At 41.5% G+C, this 19,697-nt stretch overlaps 1 protein-coding gene across 8 annotated transcripts in view; it reads right to left on the reverse strand.

The window, feature by feature from the left end:
* adgrl2b.1 (adhesion G protein-coupled receptor L2b, tandem duplicate 1) overlaps nt 1-12,025 on the reverse strand; it is an 88,942-nt gene extending 76,917 nt beyond the window's left edge. For all 8 annotated transcript variants that reach the window (XM_005721430.1, XM_005721428.1, XM_005721429.1 and 5 more), the window contains exon 1: nt 11,352-12,025. The gene's annotated coding sequence lies outside the window, so the exon portion shown is untranslated. The remainder of the gene's footprint in view (nt 1-11,351) is intronic.
* Nucleotides 12,026-19,697: the final 7,672 nt, after the last annotated feature.

Consider the following 19,697-nt stretch of genomic DNA (forward strand, 5'->3'; position numbering starts at 1 on the left):
GTTAAACAAGAAGTATTTTTGCTCCTTTCGGTTACTGTTTACAGTTTTAAAAGTGACCTTTGAACTCAACTGTGTCTACATTAAAAACTCACTCAAAACCTTTTTTATTCTCAAAGGCTTGCACTTAATAACTATTGTGTGTGTGTGTGTGTGTGTGTGTGTGTGTGTGTGGTATGTATGGTAACTTGTATTTCTTTATTTATTCTTTATTTCTTTATAAAGTCTTTTTTGCTGTTTTTTATTACCTTAAGGCACAGTAGAGCCATTCAGGTTTTTATTTTCTTATCTTTTATGTTAAGCGTAACATATTGAAGTGTACTGTGTGAATAAAATTGCCATTTCATTTGCAGATATTGTGAAGCCTTCCTACTCCTATTCCAACAAACACCTACACAATTGCTGTTTTCTGAAATTTCTGGAAACAAAGTCCAATAAACGTACATATATATTTTTTCTGATACTATTACACACTCACTAAACCCCTTTTCTGCATTACAGCCTTTATGAAGTGAGTGGAGGGGGGTTATAACAGAAACGTGCTACATCCGTTTTAGGTAAAAATACAAAAAATGGCAACTCGGTGTAAATCACAATATGACAAGAAATAAATAAAAAATAATAATAATCTAAAGCAATGAGTCACCTGGCAGAGCATTAACAGCAGGTGTTTTATAATCACTTAATTGTGCTTTTTTACACCCGAGATTCAGCAAAACAACACACCTGAAACATTTAAAGAAACAATAATGTAGTAAGAAAATTATATTAAATTAAAGGATGCTGAGAATAATTGTTAGGCGCAGCACTAATGTACTAATTTAACCCTAAAATAATCTGATTGATTAAAAAAAAGAAAAACAGCTTGTAATAATGAATGCGAACAAGCCAAAACTGTCTTTACTGATATACTGACCTACTTTCCAGTGCGCACTCACATAATGCAAATCAAGCACCACATGGAATATTAAATAACCCTTAAGGACTCCTCTTATATAACTGAAGCTCAGTGACTGGAGACATAAAAAATGTGCTGATATGAGAAAATATTAAGACTATAGCGTGAACGTGTATAATTATAGGACTAAAGCCTCTGACTGGGTGAGAATGGAGGGAGGTGGAAACTGACTCCACACTCTTCTCTACAGGGTTTTCCACGATGTTAAAGGAAGTTTATATCCGGTGACAGGGGAAACCATACCAGGAATTTGATTTAATTCATAAAACCGCCGCAACACGGGGAGCAGCAACAGTAGTCCTGTAAAATTGCCTCATACACCTTGGCCATTACACCACTGTGCGGAGTAATCGTCAGACCTAATGAGTCCCACGAGACGGCTGCCAATGCTATTACGGACCCACCGCCATGTTTAACAGTCGACAGCAGACACATACGGGTTTTCTCTGCAGGTAAACTCATTAGATTTCGAGAAAAACATTTAGCACCGTTTTATTTTGTCTGCGTTTCGATGCCAGGTAGCTAAGTGCAAGTTTATGGCTGAGCACTGGATGAAAGCAATTTGTGGATGTTTGCCTGTTCGAATCATGGTGTGCGACATGCGAACTTACGGTTTAGACTTTTAAGCTGTTTACTAGTAAATATCTCAGTTTTTGTGCTTTTGTTCACATCTGATAGGAGCCTGTTTAACCTCACTACCACATATTTTTTTTTTCCGTCCACGGCACTTTTTATTAAAAGTTTGCTATCTCTTTTTTTTAGTCCGACTTGAGGATTAGGGCCCGCAGATGGAGCTGTAAACAAAACACTGACATATGATGACCAAGTGTTTTTATTCAATCTGTTAGCAAACAACTGCCTAATTACACATCCAGCAGTTAGAGCCCGGCATTATCATTCATTTGGAGTCGCATTTCTGGCCAATACACCCCTCTCTTTTAGCTCTGCCGTGGTCTCCAAAACTCCCGAGGGAAATATCTGGCTCTTAAGCTGCTAAATGCTCCATTATTGGCTAGTTGCTAAATTTGTCTGTCTGTGGTTTGTTGATGGGCAGGTAGTGTGCGTAGGGTTTGTTTTTTTTTCCTCTTTGGTGAAAAACAACTGTCTGCTGCTGCAGTAAATGACACTATGAGAGCACGGAGAGTGGACCAAAACAGTGAAGTTGCAGGCTGTGAAACCAACACTATAATCTAAAAGATGCTCAACGCTCAGCAAATTGAAGGGATTTCTGAGCACAAGAGCCCACTTTTGTTTTTCATGCAGTCGTTTGAGCTGCTGTGATATGAAATTTTTGATTATTGGATTGTTTTGACCCATGTTTCTTGCGTTTAAATTACTTCACCACAGTTTGGCTTCTTATTTCTTTTAATAGTTTTTAGTTGTCTTTTTTCAAAAATCAGGACAGACCTTGAAAACAATGCATTATCGCTACACAACCATAACAGTTATGAACAATACCTGGCACAGTGTTGAACATTAATTTTCTTTTCTGTGCCCAGTACCTGCTAATTCAAGTAATGACTGCTCAGACCTGCTACTTTCATGTTCAAATGTGGTGCTTAGTCTCTTTTGAAGCTGACTCATTACTGTATATTCAGCTAAGCGCCATTCATCAGAGAAGCAACTGAAATTTAGTTAGACTTTAATTGAAAAAAGAGCAAAAGAGAAAATTGGGTATGATTGATGGCATGTTAGTTGTGGCGGTGTTTGAGAGAAGCCAGAAAATATGATTAAGTTCACAGACACCCGGCATGTCCCAAAGGGACAGTTTTGGAGCCGAATATTCTTCTGACTCAAGATCTGAATTTTAATCAATGTTGTTTAAAAGAAATAATAATAATGATCATTTCAAACTCCTAGTAATCTCGACTTTGTCTGTTCAAATCTACCATCATTTATTGAAGACTGATTCCTCTGAATTAAAGCACCGATTAGAGAAATCCTTCTGCAGAGATTCAGTATTTCACCCATGCTCAAGCTAATATCTTTTAGCCATATTGCCCACATTCACAACTTGGCTGTATTGAGCTGGAAATGAGCCATGGACTTAATATGCACATACGTGGAGGCCTGGACAGTTTTTGTGCTTGTTTTCTTCACAAATCCTTTTTTTTTTTTTAATTTTCTCAGTATTGGTTTCTATTAATTTGTCCACCCCCTCTGTCTGTTCCTTTGGAAACCAACTCACAGGCATCAATCTACAGCATTTCCAGTGGGAAATGGAAGCTGGTTGGACTTGTTTTTCTCGTTTTCTTTGTACATAATTGCTTTCTTGTGCTGTTCCTGTCTTCGCTGAGACAGTCTCGGGGTTATTATTCAAGAGTGACTATCGCTGATTGAGCTGTAAACTACTTTAAATTTTCATTGTGAAGACGGACCACCGCAGGTTGACGAATGAATGCAACATGACCTCCAACACATCGAAAAAGACTAACGCAGAGCCTCTAAACAGCTGGATGCGTCTCTAAACTCAGAATAGGATTTCTTGCTTTAAATGCACCAAACCTGCGACGATTTGACAAAAGACAGGCTGCTTTTTAAGGCCAAACGTAAGATTTTTTTGCGGCTGAAAAAAAGCAGACGCTAGAATAAAATCCAAAATGTAGCTTCAAGCACAACGCTGCAGATTTCTGCTTGCTAAATTATACGCTTTACCGGTATTTCCACCAGTTCGTCCTGCTCGCTCCATTGTAATGCAAACACGAGGCCCAGTTGAGAGGAGAGAGAATGAATTGGGACAATGATGAAAGTGCGAGCTATAAGAATCAGGACAGCTGTCAGGTTGTGCGGGTGTACAATTAATGGCTGAGGACTGATTTTACTAGAATGCAGCTACGTTTTCAGTAGAGACAGACACAGAGAAGAGCTCTGTGTGTGCAGCAGGTTGCACAGTTTGCCATTCAGGGTCAAATGAACAGCTCAGACCTCACTTTCACCAAAAAACTAATTAAGACTCAAGGCTGTGTGGTTTCTGCCTCCAAGAGCATTCATAAATACTGTTTACACTGCCTTGGAGCAGATATGTACCAAAACCTTGAGTGTTTATAGCCACATTTATCAAATTTGAAACTGTGAGAGGACACAAGGACTTCACATTTGGTAAGAGCCTGCTAAAACCATCCGTTAAAGAACTGATCATTATCTTCGTTTTGTATATTATCCCGTCTATGTTATTCATTTATCCATCTGTGTGACATCTTCTTATTGCCTGATTTGTCCAATCAAAAGTCCAAAGCCCAAAACACATCGAATTATCTCTGATTACAAGCGAGAGAAAAGCCAAAAACATCCAGCCAGAAACCAAAGAATGCTTTGTGTTTTTACTTCTCTGGGATAATCAATCAGTTATCACTTTTTATTTGACCACCTAATCAATTAATCAACTCGTTTCTGCAGCCTTACCCGGGTTACAAACTTTATTTGTCCATTTTCTCTCCTGACATCACATCCTGTGTTGACACATGTACTAAACTTGAAGCATGTGTTTCTGCAAAAAAGGAAAAAAAATCGCAAAAGGCAGACTTCTGTGTGTATCCTTGCAAACAAAAAATACGCGGCCACCACATCACTTTTCAATGCTTCAAAAAAACAAAAAAAAACAAAGAAAAGGCTTCAGTCGATGCAACGCTTTTCTCTGCTGCCAAATTTCCCTTGTGCTGTGGCTTAGCCCAACAGTAGCGTAAAGGATGCATGCTTCTTTTATTTTATTTTCAGCCCCCTGCCTCCGTTTTTCTTTTCCTCCCTCCAGTACATCATTCCTCTGGGTGTTTGTGCGGTGTCCCTTAGTTACCGGATAAGAGAACCAGCAGCTCAGAGAGTTAAAAGCCTGCCCTGTCCCACTCATACGAACAAGACCATCAATAATTCACCCTCATCGGGAAGCATTATCTAACAGCCTTATAAAAATTTCAAGGTTGTGGGTGACAACATGGAACCAGTGAAGAAAGTGCTCCGTAAAAGAGCACTCCAGGTGCCAACAATGTGGGCAACAGATATGGTCAACTAAAGGCAGAGGTACACTCGTCTGCACTATCATGTAAGCCAGTCCCGCAAGGTTGATTTAACCGTTACACGGAAAACACAGAGGTCCCTCTGAAATAAAGGACAGCCACCGCATATCTCCTCTTGTCTCCACCGTGTGTGTGTGTGTGTGAGTGTGTTAGTGTGGCACAGAGGTGGAAGCGTTTGCTCGGCTGTATTAACGCCCAGGCTCATTCTCATTGACAGTGAAATCCCTCTAAGCCTAGATCAATTACATCCAGCTCTGCTGTAATTAAAATGTCCTAACAAAGGTCTTAGGAGCACAGGACAGAAACCTACCCATTCAAAATAAGCTCGGTCCAATCTATAGCAATAACCCCAAGAAAATAGTTTAAAGCTTCCTTTGGTGATAAGCACATGCACAAAGTGTCCACGCACGGCTGCTGCTCGGCTCAAAACAACCCCAGTTTATCCTTTAATGAGATCAAGATATGATTTAAGATGTGAAAAGCACACGGGCTCGCATTAAGCACAGTTAGCAGTAATATTTTTAATCATTGCAAGTACATAGTATAAAATACTAATTAATCCATAAAATAAAAAGCTAAAACAAAACCCGTGCACGTGCTTGTTTGGTAGCCCCAACTACTAAGACAACTAATTATTTGTTCTCTTAAGTACATCTGATGCTTGACTATGCTCTGCTGAGAAATGACAGAATGCTTATGAGTCTCCTAATTAAAACTCAGCAGTGGAGTGATTAGCAATCACAACTCCACTCTTCAAATATCAAGATCTGATTTGCTTGGCTGATCAACAACAGGCTTCCTTCTCTCACTGCAACCCTGAGAGCCTGCAGCCCCTCTCAGTGTGTATTAAGGAGGCTTTTGAAATGTCGGAAATCAGCAAGAAAGGGCTCAGCTGAATTTTGAGTTTTATATTGCTCTTCTTCTCTCTTTTTTTGCCAGAATGCCATTTGCATTTCTTTTTCCTTCTTTCTTTCTGTCTCTTTTTTAATATTGACTGCCAGCAATCACAAAATAGATTACACACTGACGGTGATGAACGCCTAAATGTTTTTGGTTTCACAAGCTAATTCATCATGCTACGAAACCCGAGTAAGAAGAAAAACATCAATAACATCACTTATGGTAACCAGTAAAATTAAACTTGAAAGCTGCTCCCTCATTGCGCCGATGAGGGGACTGTTCCTGACACGGAGAGCGCAAGATGGCTGACTGCACTGACACATTGTGAAAGCACGCCTCGCAATCCTAGGTAATAGATTCTCTTTGCTGTGCGACTCCCACCACTCCTCATCTTCTGTGACAACGCCTGCCAATCAAAGCCCGAGGAACGTTCAAGGGCTTTGACAATATCTCCTCACCTTGAAAATACATTGGCTTCATCACAAGGCACTGAGTGACACCAAGTAGGCATCAAATAGCCATTAGACATGGCAGACAAAGAGCCGGCGCACTACAGGTGATCCCGTGCCTCTCTCCTCTTATTTTTCTTTTCTTTTTTTCACCCAATGTAGCAAAACAGCTCCTTGAAAAATTGGCATTCAAAGTATTCTTTCTGTACATAAAGACACAACAAGAACAAATGCCAGCAATACCGTGGGAGGTGACATTTAAGAGTTGGACGGAAAATGCACTGCATGGGAGCACTAACGGTGGAAGCGTTTTTATGATCATTTGAAGGAATCTGCAGCAAAATTGAAGGAAGTGAAAGAACCCCAATATTATGTTCAATTTAGCTTTGTAATACACTAAGTAGCTTCTCGGGAAGCAAATGCTCCTGTGATGTTTGTGCGAAAGCACTTAATAGCAGAATTCGTGCTGTCCATCACGCGCGGAGGCCATGACGATTACTCATTTGGAAAATAAAACATGGGTGTGGGTGTATACCTGGTCCGATCTCTTTGAGGAATAACGATGTTACCCCACATCAGCTGACTCATTTCCATTTTTATGTGATTCATGAATACCATGAAGGATGAACAAGGAGATCTTTCTGCAGTGAAGCATGGCCTGAGCTTCAATTTCTGGGATAATTATATGATACTATTTAGGAATTTGAAGAAGAGAGAAGCGCTTCCTCGGCTCAAGACAGATGACCTGTCAGATACACCTAATACCAACACAAAGCCTTCAGCCTTTAATCTGCACACTTCCTGTGACCTATACTGTGGCAGAACCAAATAAAGAACCCTATCTTCGTATCCCCCTGAGACAGAGCAGTGTCCTAATATGCTAATGCCAGCCAGTGTTGGAGAAGAAGCTCTGAGGGCGGCCCAGACAGCACAGGTCAGTGCTAATCTTCTGATATATGGAGCTTAAAGACCTGGGACACATCCATCACATGCCGCTGACGGCTCCCCTACTGGGCGAGATCTGCACACTCCAAAGGGTTAACACACACCCCAAAGAGACCTCTGACGATCCATCACTCAAGAACCGGTCTCTGTTTGAGCAGAGTCCCCTAACAACACAGAGGAGGTAGCTTTCTCCGCGGTGAGCGCATCTACAGCCAGCGTGACTACTAGACCTAAGCGCCAAGCCTCTGTTGATCATTAAACATCCATTTTTAAACCAGTGGGGGAAAGTTAACTGTCATTTTAAACGCAGGAGGTGGTAGTATGGGAGAGAATTTTTCTCCCTCAGATCTCAGCGAAAAGGAGCGAGACCATATATCTATCCATCGGGTTAACTACCCTAACACATAATCATTCGTTCCAGTCATCTGTCTCTTTATTTTTGAGGCGAGCCACAAAATGGCTATGATAGGATTCTGCAGCGAGTGAGAAACTCACCCCGAAGCACTTTGTTAAATAAACAAAATGCCCTTTGCTTTCTTCTTTTTAAGCCCACACTCCTCTGTTGTGCATTTTCCTCCCTCCTTCTGGCTAACAGGCAAGAGTACCGCTTCAATGTGAGCATCACCGGTAAATATCAGGTTTGGTGTCAGCCCCTAAGACTCAGACACTACTCTCCAGACCTGAGACCATTTTGCAGCAACACTCAGCCAGGACAAAATCCATCTTAGAAGGAGCACTGATGTCAAATCCCTCCACTGATAGCAACCTCAACAGAGCAGAATGCATGTACTTCTCCTCTTCAGCAGCTTTTTAATAATTTGAAGAACCGGGCTCGGCTCAGCACACCGCAGCATGGTTTCTTCCCCACTCTTGTTTCTTTCCTGACTCACCAAACTCACCACAGTTGCTGCTGCCCTGTCCTCCTACACATACACAATGAAGGCAGCCCTGCTCTCTGAGCTTTGTCAGAAGCCATTGTAGACAACACAGGAGTAAGTCAGTCCTAACAGGGAAGGAGAATTCAACCATTCATGAGAAAAGCATCTAAAGTGTGCTTCTCCACTAAAATTAATATAATCCCACCTGCCGCCCCTCTCAGACCTTCTTCCTGTCCATTTGTTTGTCCAACTTTTTCGCAGCAAGCCAGTCAGAGGAACAGAACAAGTCAGCTGTCAAACCCGCCTGCCGTGAGTGAAGATGGCAGGTGAAGTCCTGCTTTAACCACCTCCGCCCCCCCACCTCCTCAGCCTTCTCTATCCTACTCTTTGGTTCAACACGGAAAAGTGGCCTCCTACTCTCGCCTCTTTCACAAGTTTTGTGTTCATATTTTGTCCAAACATAGGAGGGAGAGGAAGCAGCGAGGTCTCTCCTCTTGAAGGTTGGGAAGTGGTTGGCTCATGTTATTACCCAGGAGCAGGATGACCACGAAGGGGCCACCGACCCCTACCGCGCTTCCAATGGCATTTCCATTCCCTGTCTCTGTGTAATAACATCTCACACACTGCACTTTCTTTCACTATTAACCTATGCTGATCCTATTTTCAAAGTAAGGGCACGCACAAAGCATAGAAATGGCTTTTTTTCCCCGTGTCTCTCCTTCTTTGCAGTGCAAACGTGCGAGTGTTTATTTTCATCTACTTAACCTGCCTAAAATTGCTGTGAACATTAGGCCACGTATCCTCACACAAAGGGAGGAGAAGGGAAAGGGGGGGGGGAAAAGACGAATCCATCAAAATAAACAGCGTCTTGCCGCATTCCTTCTCTGACAAACAACAGCTGCACAGAATTGGAAATAAATATTATCTCTGCGACAAGAAAAACAACACCGCTAGGTTCTCGAGAGTCCTACACAAAGCTTGAACGCTCCGTGTCATTACATCTACGCTCGCTCGGTTTTGGAATTAAACCATTTATTTTGTCAGAAAGCGACTGAAAGCAAATTGATTTTGGAGCCTTTTTAGATGCAGGCCGCAGTGACCAAAACGGCAGTTAAAAACAAGCAAACATATTTTCAGCAACTTCTGTTCTTTTCTTTTTTTTCCCCAATCGCCATGATTGTGCTCTGATGGTGTCCCATTCTCCTAAAGAGGTTGAAACACAGATCTTTGTTCCTGGTCTACGCTCACCCCGAGAAATACTGAGCGAAAATGTTTTAACAGGCAAAATCTTTTTTAACATGACCACGTCTCTGAACGGCGTCCAAAATTTCCGCTAAATACGCGGCTTTTGGTGTTAAGCTTACGGCCAGCAAGTTCTCCCAATCCACACTAAATCTGTTTCCAAGACAAACACTTGCCTCTCGCACACACACATAAACCATGACCAACTGCAGTGTCCAGCAATCCTGTCAGTAGCTTCCACCAGCAACAGCAGCAGCAGCAATTCTCTATCAGAACAAAACTGCTTAGAGGAAGGGGGCTGGTAGCTCAAGTTCTCCCTATTGAAATGCAGACACTTTGATATGGAAATTGGCAGTTACAAAAACCCGCTAGAATTCACACTAGCATGCACTGAAACCATTTGCGCAATGTGAGATGAGATGGCACTTCCTCCCAAGAAAACACAAGACAAATGGACTAAACCAGCATGTCTGGGGTGGGCGAGAGATGGAGTGGAGGTAGAGACAGGGTAGAGGGAGGCAACAGACCATTTGTCCCCCTCCTCCTCCTCCCTTCCCCTCCTTCTCCTTGAATTCCTACCATTCACTGTCCAAGCACTTGTTTCAAGACACAGACCCCCCCACCCCCCGAACTGAGGCTTTTTTTTTTTAAGCGCAATATCTATATTCAACAGTAAAGCCTCCTATCGGCAGGGGAGGAAGTGACCTTTTCATCTTCAGCAATCACTGATGGGTACGTCAGTATTAACCAGACGCTCTGAGCATCATCCCAGCCGAGGGAGACTTTTTTTTTTGTCTTTGACCGACACGACACAAAAAAACTTATCCGCCACGGCCCCAAAATATGCCTGGATTTGTCTGGTGGCGAGACAATTAGTCACACTGTGCATATAGCTTATATAATGCTGCAGTTTTTCCTTTCGCTTTTTCTCCCCCTTTGTAGTTCGTGACTGAATTGTGAATTTTGTCAGGTTTCTTTTAAGGCCAGCTCATCCATACTTTTCTGCATGAAGCTGTTATATAAGCATATGAAAGGGAAGCTCTCAGTTTCCCCAACTTAGCTTATATAATGTTGCACCACCATCCTGATCTGGTATAGACAGTATGGATTATGTGCAAACGTTATTTAACCTTCCCACGTCTGCCCAGCACAGTCATGCTCTCCTCTGGCTTCTTGCTTTAGTCTGTGCCTCCCTATCTCTAAAAGCTTCACGTGAGATTGGGAGATGGTGCCTGTAAAAACTGTGTGTGTGTGTGTGTGTGTGTACATGAGAGACAGAGAGTGTGAGTGTGTTTGTGAGTGTGTCCCATCATCACACATGGCTGACTCTGGTCTGTGAATTATACATGCCCTGTGAAATGATCTTATTTTATAGCCGCAAAATGGAGAAGTAAATGGAGACAGTAACTGACATCCAACTACTTAGCTCCTGGTGTCCTGGACTGGGTGGAGATGTTTGTGTGAGCTCTCTCTTTTTTTTTAATATCACTCTTGAATATCCTATAAATATAAATCAACTTCTCTTTGTTTTTTCCTTATGAAGAAAAACAGGCTTCAGCTTCATGCTAAGGGATTTTCTTGTCATGTGTGAATCTTGATTAAAAGAAAATCCCATTTGTAATGTGAAAACACAAGAACTGTCATAGAAAAATCGTTTTTTTTAAAAAGCACCTCTCAGTGGGCATTTAAGGTAAGTTACATGGGATTATATATACATCTCAGTAACTAAGCAACTTCACATTAATTTAAAGTCTGGATGCGAAAGCCACCTAAAAATAACGTCGCCTATACTCTGGGCTTTATATTGATCCCATCACCACAGTTTTAAACTACCGGAGGAGCCCGTGGGCCCGTTTTCTGACATTTGCCTTATCCTATCCTGGGAGTGTAAATAAATGGTATTGATTCAGCGAGACATAACCCAGCATCTCCCCTGAAAGACTCAAAACATCCGCTTTTAAAGGCTACTTACAGAGGGTATACGCCGTGCCAAAATACGGATCCCGGCGCGGAATGTGAATCTCAGATCAACACCAGGAGCCCCCTTCTTCTTCTTCTTCTTCTCCGTCTCTCCCTTCTTTTCTTTTTCAGAAGAGGCCCCCAGAAACTAAACAGCGGGTCGCACAAAGACGGCTGGGGTTCGGCTGCATGCTCCACTTTCCTCACAGTGGAAGAGAAAGGTGGGGTTTCCCGTGCCAGGTATCTATTCTTCTTCCAGCCAACGCGCCCGGGACCGGACGAATAGCTCCATGGCGAAGGGTCTGTTCAAAAGTAATGATCGTTACTCCCCCGCCTCCTCCTCCTCCTCTTGTGCATGCACCCAGGCTCCTTCCGACGGGAGCGCTACGGATAGACTGCATAAAAAAAGGGATCACTTCAAGGAGACGGAGATGCGCCCCAGTCTCGTTTAAAAAAAATCAAACTCCGAGCTCTGCTCCCGCACTGCTAAGTCTTTCTTAAAGTCTCCAGCGGTCGGGTTCGCCGATAAAGCACGGAGGGGGCTAATAGGACTTCTTCAGGCTGGTTTTCAGTGCGTTCCCTCGGTTGTTCCCTCTGCGCCTCATCCACACGCCGTGCAGACAGTCGGAGCTACAGCCGGACTGGAGGCAAACAAGGCGAGGAGAAACGGCTCACCGGTCCCCTGCTCTGCAGCAGCTGGCTGTTGAGGACAGCGCGCAAAACCTGGAGCGGATCGCCAGGGAGCGCGCGGATTAGGATCCTAATGCCAATTATGACCGCGCGCATTAAGGCTAATATTAAACATTTATCTCCCGGGTGTTCAGATTTTATGCATGCGTTAAAGCGCGAGCGTGTTCTGCTGTTTTTGCTCCGGCTTGTGAAGATGGACTTTTTAACAATCCACGAAGCGCAATATTTTAATCAGCATTCCCCGGTGTAATCAGGAGAAAGGAAGCAAAAAAGCAAAAGAAAAGTGCAAGACCATTCATTACCAAAATCCACCTTATTCCAGGCATATAAATACGATACTATTTTTAACCCTATTAGAATTTCAGTATTGTGGGCAGTAGTTTTCACCTGGATCATTAGTATTAATAAAAACAGCACAACAACACAGGATAATGAGGCCGGAGCAAGAATTGTTCTAACTGAATCAGGCCAAAGACTGGGAAAAAAAGCAGAATAAGAAACCTTTAAATGGAAGCAGTCAAAAAGAGAAAAATACTGACCACTGACCACCAATGTTACCCCTCAGTCTCCTAGCAGGCACACCTATGGTATTGATTTCAAAATCCTAGGTCGCCTTGTTCTCAAGTCACCGCATTCCCAAGATTTTCAGAAAACTTAGTCCACCTTCAGCTCAAGTTCACTGATATCTGAACTTGGCCAAGATTTTTAGTAGCTACATCTGTGGTATCAATTTGAGAATCGTATGTCCCCTTGTTCTCGAGTTCATGCTTTCACAGTTGAAGGGTAAAAATCAGTTTCTGTACTTCTTCTCTCCTCTTTTAGCTATCATACTCAAGTGTAGACTAGTAAACTACTACAAACCAGTTCCTGGAGCTAACTCATTTAATCATGATATCTAATTAAACAGGGACAGAGTGCATCTACTGAATAAGCAAAGTGTGCTCAAATATGACCAGTTTGCATCATGGAAGAAGAAAAAAATCCAGCAAAAACTACCCAAACTACCAGCGTATACAGTGATATTCAGTCACTACCTCAGAGCAGATGTTGTGCAAACATTCAATATCCATCCATATGCTCGTGGAAAGAAACTGCAGCGTACAGTTCCTCCCTTTAATCTTGTCGACACAGAAAGAAGATGCTCATTTGAAACCTCGGATAACAGAGTAATGCCGCTAATGATAACATCTTCAGGGACGTATTCAAATACATTTAATTTCATTTAGAGTCCATTACGAAATGTCACATGGTAAATTCTGCTCTGAACTCATGCAGTTTGTTTTATGTGACAAAGGATTCCCAAGTTTCACACTTCAAATGTAATATATGCGTATCTTTAATACGTATCATATGGAGCATTTAGGCATATGCTCAGCAGGCCCTCTGCTGGGCCAAAACACCAGAGGTCTTACGTCAATAATCTTTAGAGCATTGATCTCTGGTGTCCTGTGGCGTGGGGCACCTGGGTCCTTGCATGCTGCAGTTTGTAGGGTGGGGTCACTAAGGATTGGGTGTGTTCTGTTGCATCTCACAGATGCAAAATCCAGTTGAGATCTGGGGAAAGCTCTTTGTCATGTTCTTAAAGCAGGTCCTAAGCAGGTTTTTATGGTGTGGATGGGCACAATTTAGTCTCAGGCCTGATTTGGAAATCTACGTCGTAACTTACAACGTAACCAGAAACCCCTTTTAAACCTACGCCGTAACCTTCCACATAACCTGACGTGCACCTCCAGAGAACTGTAACGACACGTCAGGTTGACACAGTCCACAACGACTGAATGGAGTGGAAGGTTAGGCAAGGGGTTAAAAGAGGTTTCCAGTTACGTCATAAGTTACGATGTAGATTTCCTGCGAGTCTAAATCACAGTTTAGATGAGGCTGCAGCCTACTGGGAGTGCCACTGGCTGCATGAATGTTAAGTGCACGTAAAAGTAACAGGCACATAAATGCAAGAACCTAGCAGAACATTGCTTTGTAATGAAATGATCAGAGTTATTACATTACGGTTTTAATTGAATCTCCTCCCCGCTTTAATGTTGTGGCAGTGAGAACAGTCATGAGAAAAAGAAAGGACTCTATGAAGTCCTAAGTTTGCCCTTACTGCTTGACTTGGAATTAAGTGAGGGTGTGCTAATCAAATTCAGTTGATGAACAGATCATCAGTAAGTGTGCGCACATCTATAAAAACAGAAGTTTTGGGAATTTGCAGGACTAGTGTGTTAACACAATGCCACAGTCTTCCCAGGAGTGGATGTCCCAGCAAATTCACCTCTGGGTCAGAATGTGCGATCAGAGAAACTGCAAAAAGAAAAACAAGAGCTACAACTCAGCATGTTAAATGTTAAAGTTCATGACAGTACAGTCGGAAAATGACTGAAAAAGCATGACTTGTTTGAAAGGGTTACCAACCTTTCAAACAAGTTGATATGTTGGTATTTTTTATGCCTTTTGTCTCTAAAAAGAACATTGTGGCATGGCTTAGTTTGAAAAGTTGTATCTGAACAAACCGCAAGACCTCTGGAACAATGTACTTTGGACAGATGAGATGAGATCAAAGATCATAATGCACAGCACGAACACCTCATACCAGCTGTGAAGCACGGTGGAGGAGGCGTGATGATTTCGACTTGTTTTGCAGCCATAGTACCTGGGCACCTGCCAGTCACCGAGTCAACCATGAACTCCTCTGCATGGCAAAATATTCCAGCGATTAGTTCAAGTTATTGCTGTCAAATGTGGTTCTACAAGCTACCAAATCATGGACGCTCCTTAGTTTTTCAAAGGGCTGCAGAAATTCCTCTGAAAACTTTTCTCCACTTTGACTTTACACTAGCTTCAAATGTGCAAATGCAAAAGTCCATACTGGTGTGTTGTTTTCCACAAATACAAATCATGTGTATTTCACATTTTTGAAAACAGTGTTAACTGCATATTATCTTGTACTGTGACAGCTTGGCAACCTGTCCAGGGTGAACCTCACATATCAGCCTATGGCAGCGGGGTTAGGCTCCTGCCGCCCACAACCCTAAATTGATAAAGAACGTGGATGTTTGTTTGATTTCCATTCATCTCTGTACAGCACATAATCAAATAACGACTGGCCCTTGACAGTAACAGCAACAATCACATATTTGGTTTTCGGTGTAAGACATTACAAAAACCCAAGAAAAAGTCGAGAGTTTGTTTACTTATTTTTTATGCTGTATACACAATTGAATGGAAAACAATGCTGCCAAGAGCGAATCAAATGAATAGACTCAGATTTCAAGAATACAATAGTACGGCTTACAAACTGGTTGGCTTGAATGAAGCCTTGTAGACTGAGAGTAATTGCACTAATGATGCAATCATAAAAAAAAAAAGAAAAGATTTAAATCGTTTGTTTGCTCAAAAAGCACATGTGCTCTAAATTCCAGTTTTCACATGAGGCTTCTAAAACACATAACTACATGCTATCCCTGTTGTAATACTCTATTGCAACAGGAGAGAAAAACATCAGGGTGCTAAGATCTTGTCATGCAGGTGCAGTGAAAGCCCTCACTCAAATCCTCAAGAAAGAAGGCATGGAGTTAATAGGCACTGTCTCGAGGAAGATGAATATATAATGTGTAATGTATTGTCACTGTTCCACTGAGACTTGACTAAGAATGATGTACGACGCAGACATTTTCTACTGCATTGATTCTGCCTTCATTTTTAAAGCACACTATACTTGCTCTCTTGGTCACAATGGAGAGGGGGGCAAATTGAATCCTGATTTTACGGTCGCGAGCGGGGACTCGAATTGTAACTGACTTGGCAACCTCCAAAAAACATGAAACTATAACTGAGTTGACTGGAAATGATTCGGCTTTGTCGATGAAATTACACTTCAAAGCTGAAAGCCCATTAGGATTTTACTGTAAGCTGCAAAACATTAGCATTAAATTGCCATTTGCCGACAAATATGATATAATCTTAATGACAAACTGGACAACAGCGAGTTTGTGCACAGCAGATCCCCAATTATGAAGTCATGATTTGTTGACTGCTCTGGATATGCCTGCTGCAGGCTACATACTTTTGTCAGGAACTACAAAAAAAGGAGATATAAATGGATTTCATAATGTTCTGATTTATTCAGTCATTGCACTAAGGCTATCATTACGAAGCATTACACCCATGATAAGCCAAAGCAACACGGTGCACTAATGGTTCACGAGACGTGTAATATCTACCTGTGCTGTACTACCAGCTGTGTCCTCGATACGGGCAGAGGTGCCTCTGAACAGCAACCCTTCTGCTTAGACAACATGCAATTTTTTTGACATGCTGTCTGAGCTCTGTCATTTTTCCCTCTAAATATCATGCGAAGCTTGTGTTGTTGTCATTTCTCAACAATCGATGCACTGGAAGAAAATGATCTGCCCAGCTGGAGGCAGGTTTATAGTAACATTTTCCTCAGGTTTCTAAAGTTCAGCCACATGCGGCTTTCTTTTGAACATGATGTTATACCGCTCGTAGGAGCTTTCATTCTTCCCCACCACTCCTCCTATTTTTAGAGCCTTACTTTGCAGAATTGTAATAAAAGAGCTACCTCGGTGCTGCAGAATCAACCGAGGGACTTTTTTTTTGCATGAGAATATATAACAAAACGCTTGATTGCCAAGTTTGGATGCATTAATATCCGAAATATCTCTTCTCATCTCGTCTTCTCTTGAGCCAAAGTACATAGCTAGGTCAGTGGTCTCTGTTACACGTGGCTTCAATAAAAAAAAAGAAAGAAACAGTCCCCTGGTCGCACAGGGGAAATGTGAATTTGGGTCAAATTCACCAGGTGTAAAGCGAGAGGATTAGTGCCGAGATCGCATGTTTTCCGAGGCATAGTTTTACATAATAAAGAAAAGCAGAGTAAAAGAAAGCAGATGTAATGATGCTGATCTACTGGCCCATATTTTTATTTAGAGAAACAATGTTTATGTATGGCCTACAACAGCAAGTGTAAACTCTCTATTTCATCTGAACTGACCCAGGAGAGCTTGGCTCGCTGGTGTTTTATTCATTGTGGTCAACGCAGTATATATGTAAATACACACAGCCGGCCCTCGTCTCTGTTTTTTTTCCTCCCCACGTTTTTTCTTTTTCTTTTCGAGGACTGATGAAGTTGTCAGAAAACGCTTGGCTTTGCTTTTTCGCTGGAGCCTGTCGTTCTTGCCCGTATTCAATGTGCAATCAAAGCCCTGAGTTATAAAACAAAAGCAGTAAAAAAAAGAAGAAGAAAGAAGCAAGTCTCAGTGTTGCTGCTGACTCATCTAAAGGGTGTAAATACATTTCACAGTGAGAGATCGGAGCAGTGTCCATGCTGTAAATTACAGGTCTTTATGAATGTTCAGTTTAAGCCAGGCTAAAATTAAAGCAAAAACAATGTGCTCTTTTTTTTCTTTCCTGTATAGGCTGCTGACGTTTTGCCATAGCTTAGCTACTTTTCACTATAGCTCTTGCTTGCTCATTTGCTGTTAATTAGCAAAGGAGAGAATTACTACCATCCAGGCATACTCTGTACACATTACAGGATCGCTCATGATTGCTAGGTTACTGCTTCCCTCTTCAATGCAGCTTAATCAACAAACAAGCACAGGCATGGTTTACTTTGATCAGTACACATACCGTACTTCAGCTTTGTGGTTATGTTGTGTGCATGCATTTCATTTGTTGTTTAGCTGCAACTAATCCGACGCTATAAAACCGTACCTGCGTTGCTGATTTCTCTACTTTAAAATTAAAGGAAACAACGGCATTATAAAACAACCTCAAATCCATTTCCTGCGAATTCAATTTTTAGATGTTATTTTAGATTATAGGAGTGATAATTAAATTTTTTTCCCCTTCCAGTGGTAGACTTTTCTGTGGCTTTTCAACCACAGCGACCTCACAGAGAGGCACATTTTAAGAATTCAAGTCCTTCCACCTCGACATCTTTTCTTTGATTTCGTCCTCTCATGCATTCTGTGTGTTCCCTCTCCAAAAGTGCCATTCACATTATGGTGAAAAACCTCATGCAATAATGTGGGGTGTTTCAGCAAACATTCATGCGGTAAATAAGAGAGTAGCTGGGAATGCTGTGGCGAACGCTGTGGTAAATATGTCATTATTAGATGGTTTTACTCATTAAGATCAAAAGCCACAAATTCAAAGGCGATCTCAAACCTTGAAAAGGGAAAAGCTATTTATTGAGAAAAAGAGGAAAAATCAAAGGATCTTAACTGACTTTTTGAGGATTTTCTTCAGGATTTGTTAAAAGCTCTTGTTCCACGCAGACATAAACACTCTCTGTTCTTCCGCATCAAGGAGAAATTCTTTTCAGCATTAATTTCCGAGCTTATTGGACAAACCAGCTTTCTATAGTTCTGTAATCACAGGGCAGCATGAAAAACGATGGGAATTATCACGATCCTCATAATGGCAGTTTCCGTGATGGAAGGAGCTCAACCACAACTGAACTCTACTACATTCATGACAAGACAATGTCTTAATTCACACTGAGGACTAGGACTGCAGTCTGCACAGTGTATTCCTAAACCCATTATTTAGATTGTGCATCCAGTTTCCTATGATTCCAAGCAGCTAGTTTCAAATATCTGAAAACTATGCCACCCGATTCGAAGGAAACATTTTTTAAGAGCATCCAAACGAAAGCAAATATGTAATTTCCAAAATTAAGGACAAGTAAGGTGATAAACCATTACCTCCATGGAGAAATACAGCATGTGTTTTCAACTTGGTATGGGGTAATGATTCAATTTAGAGTAAGTAGAAAAAAAATGGACATACCGCTGTTTTTCGGCTCAAAGTTTTGGATATTTGAATGAGATGGCAGAGTAAGGGTGATACCAGTTCATTTCAGTTTGATTCTATGTTATTGAATCATGACAACAGTTGCCTCAAGACACTTTACATTGTAAGGTAAAGACTCTACAATAATAGAGAGAAACACCCAAAAGCTCTTTGGTGACAGTGGGAAGGAAAAACTCCATTTTAACAGGAAGAAACCTCTGAAAGAAACAGTCTCAGGGTGAGGGGAGGAAGACAGGACAAAGACATGTTGTGGGAGAGTTTATATTCTAAAGGTGCATCTGTAATTGAGAGTGATTTTACTTTCTAACTGGGTGGTGAAAAACATGTAAAACTAAATGTACCAAGTAGTGTGAAACTTTTAAATCAAACTTAAAAATAATACTACAATCAACTGTGCATGTTTAGGATTGTTGCACAGGCCAAACTTTATTTCTAAGTAAATACGTTACAGATAAAAGGAAGGTGAACTCTGTTCTTTAGGTGTCATATATATGCGTATATCCCCCTATTCACTTTTATTTCACTGTTATTTCAGCAATTTGGGGGTTTCAGTTTGGATGTAACCATAGATTGGCAACATCTGACAATTTTAGAAGGTTTCATGACCTACATATACTGTGTCACTTCACACCATATTTCTCTCCCTGTGTGAGAATGAAAAATTACTGCAGCAATTTCTCAGAATATACTGCTGCTTCATTTTCTTTGTGGTAGTTTCCATCATATTCAACCAAATCTGCAGACCTCATGACTTTCTGGTGACTTTCCCTTATGAGCATAGTTCTTCTGACTAAAATAAAAATATACATATACTTCATGTACAGTGGGGCAAAAA

The sequence above is a fragment of the Pundamilia nyererei genome, unplaced genomic scaffold (genome assembly GCF_000239375.1).
Source record: "Pundamilia nyererei isolate P.nyererei 1_Seehausen unplaced genomic scaffold, PunNye1.0 scaffold00004, whole genome shotgun sequence".
In the NCBI taxonomy this organism is placed as follows: Eukaryota; Metazoa; Chordata; class Actinopteri; order Cichliformes; family Cichlidae; genus Pundamilia; species Pundamilia nyererei.